This window comes from Schistocerca serialis, chromosome 1 (assembly GCF_023864345.2).
Source record: "Schistocerca serialis cubense isolate TAMUIC-IGC-003099 chromosome 1, iqSchSeri2.2, whole genome shotgun sequence".
Lineage (NCBI taxonomy): Eukaryota > Metazoa > Arthropoda > Insecta > Orthoptera > Acrididae > Schistocerca > Schistocerca serialis.
Window position 1 is genome coordinate 147,338,653 of NC_064638.1, and position 2,686 is coordinate 147,341,338.

The window sequence follows — 2,686 nt, forward strand, 5'->3', positions numbered from 1 at the left end:
ACAGTCGTTACTTCAGTAGAGCTAGTGGTCACTGACAAGTTTTGGTCGTCGTCTTTTCTGTCGCCACTGCTCTCCAAAGCGAAACTCGGTGTCGTAGCAGAGTGGCCACGGGTGGCCGTAGCATATGTCACTGGTAAGGTCGTCATCGTCATGGGAGGGACTACTTCCCCCGCCGGTACCTGCGTCACTCTCCTCTGTATACATTCTGAACGTACGTGTCCAGTCTGTCCACAGCCGGAGCAAGTACGCGGCTGTCCATCATACATCACAATAGCTCTATAACCGCATACGTAAACATACGAGGGAATATGCTGCTGAAGATCTATTTTTATTTGCCTGACACCATTTAAAACTGGAAACGTTTGAAAGGTGGTCCACTTTTCCGCAACATTACTAATGACCTTCCCATATGCTTTGAGGACGCAATTAATTTGTTCCGTAGTTATTTCAAAGGGAAGTTCAAAAATACGGACTGTTCTTATCCCGAAACCTGCATGATCTACTTTGACATCACCGACGTTTCCATCACAGTGATTAAATTTAAAAGATCCTCCACATCCTTCAATAATCCTATCACAGCATTTAGCATTCACCATCTTTACATAAACTGTGCTACTCACAATCGATAAGTGGATCCCAATTATATCAGTGGAACTGAGCTTTACTACATCGCGCAAGAACTGTTCTACTTCGAATGCTTTAGGTCGTGCAAAGCGTTCATCGAACGTGAACTTCAAAGTATCTTTGCGAAGCGGTTGCGTCATATTCATGTTCGATTCATTTTCAAATATACAATTGGTGTGTAAGCCACAAGAGCGCCCACTTACTTGTCCGCGCGAGGCCGGCCGCAGCGAGCACGTAAACAAGGCCCGTCCGCACAGCTCGCCCACCGAAGCACTACTTCCATTAGGCCACAGAGGCTGACTGGCGTTAAGCTGGCGGTGTGCTCGCTCAAATCAACACTTGCCCAGTGTACCCTTCCTGATGCGCTACTCTACGTCTGCAGAGAGTCAGGACGTCGCATGAGCCTTTCCTGTGTGCCTGTACATACTCAGACGTATCCAAGTCCAGGCACCTACTTTCTGCTGGCAATTCTTGTACCTGCCGTCTTAGGCTATTCCCTTTCTGAACTCCAAGTCCTGCACACAAGACAGTTAAGTGACTATTCATATGGGTCATAGTGTTTACCTACAAGTAATTTTAAAATAGCGTTTCCTTTCACAGCGCCATCACGCTTTGAAACACTTCCGCAGCTAACAGGTCGATTGATAATGGCCGTCGTTTCGTTTCAGGTTGTCAGTAAGTGCGTATTTTCATATCGTCGTCATACCTGTGATACCTGTAAGCACTCAGAAACGCCCACTTTCTCAACTATTACACCTGTATGTGGTGAGAGTGATTTTGCGCCAGTGAGTAAAATGTGTACCTCTGGTGGGACTCGAACCCACAATCCCCGGTTTAGGAGACCGATGCCTTATCCATTAGGCCACAGAAGCTGCCTGGCGTTAAGCTGGCGGTGTGCTCGCTCAAATCAACACTTGCCAAGTGTACCCTTCCTGATGCGCTACTCTACGTCTGCAGAGAGTCAGGACGTCGCATGAGCCTTTCCTGTGTGCCTGTACATACTCAGACGTATCCAAGTCCAGGCACCTACTTTCTGCTGGCAATTCTTGTACCTGCCGTCTTAGGCTATTCCCTTTCTGAACTCCAAGTCCTGCACACAAGACAGTTAAGTGACTATTCATATGGGTCATAGTGTTTACCTACAAGTAATTTTAAAATAGCGTTTCCTTTCACAGCGCCATCACGCTTTGAAACACTTCCGCAGCTAACAGGTCGATTGATAATGGCCGTCGTTTCGTTTCAGGTTGTCAGTAAGTGCGTATTTTCATATCGTCGTCATACCTGTGATACCTGTAAGCACTCAGAAACGCCCACTTTCTCAACTATTACACCTGTATGTGGTGAGAGTGATTTTGCGCCAGTGAGTAAAACGTGTACCTCTGGTGGGACTCGAACCCACAATCCCCGGTTTAGGAGACCGATGCCTTATCCATTTTTTTTTTTTTTTTTTTTTAAACTAAACCCTAGAGCCTATCGCTGCTACTTCCTCGGCGAGAAACGCTTATTACAGAAAATTTAGACTAAACGAAGGTTCCACCGAGATTCGAACTCGGATCGCTGGATTCAGAGTCCAGAGTGCTAACCGTTACACCATTTTTTTTTTTTTTTTTTTTTTTAACCCACAATCCCCAGTTTAGGAGACCGATGCCTTATCCATTTTTTTTTTTTTTTTAATTGCCTGCAATTCAGTCTCAGCACATTATGAGAAAATGAATCCGTAATTATTATTCCTCTAACAAATATATCTATTGAAAAAAATATTAAGGAACATCCACAACACAGCCACTTCAAAAGAAGTACACTACTGAAATTAAAATCCTAAAACATGACTATATAATGTAGACTGCTTACTGAAATAAAGATTAAAACACGAAAAACTTCAGTCCTGGTGTAGAGAAGAAACATACATAAAGGCGGCAAATCCAGAAACAGTATAAAAGAAAATGGCTCACACAGGTGACCTTAGCCAACACCCTCTCTTTCAAATGTCAGGCTAAGCATATTGGCAAAATCATCTCGGAGGCCTGGCAATCGCAAGCGCTGCCAGTAAGCAGTAAGCATG

General features: G+C 44.6%; 1 non-coding gene across 1 annotated transcript; it reads right to left on the reverse strand.

Annotated features, from left to right (window-relative positions):
• Positions 1–1,423: 1,423 nt before the first annotated feature.
• Positions 1,424–1,496, reverse strand: Trnar-ccu (transfer RNA arginine (anticodon CCU)). The gene has a single exon. It is a non-coding gene; the product is annotated as a tRNA-Arg (tRNA).
• Between the last annotated feature and the right edge of the window lie 1,190 nt (positions 1,497–2,686).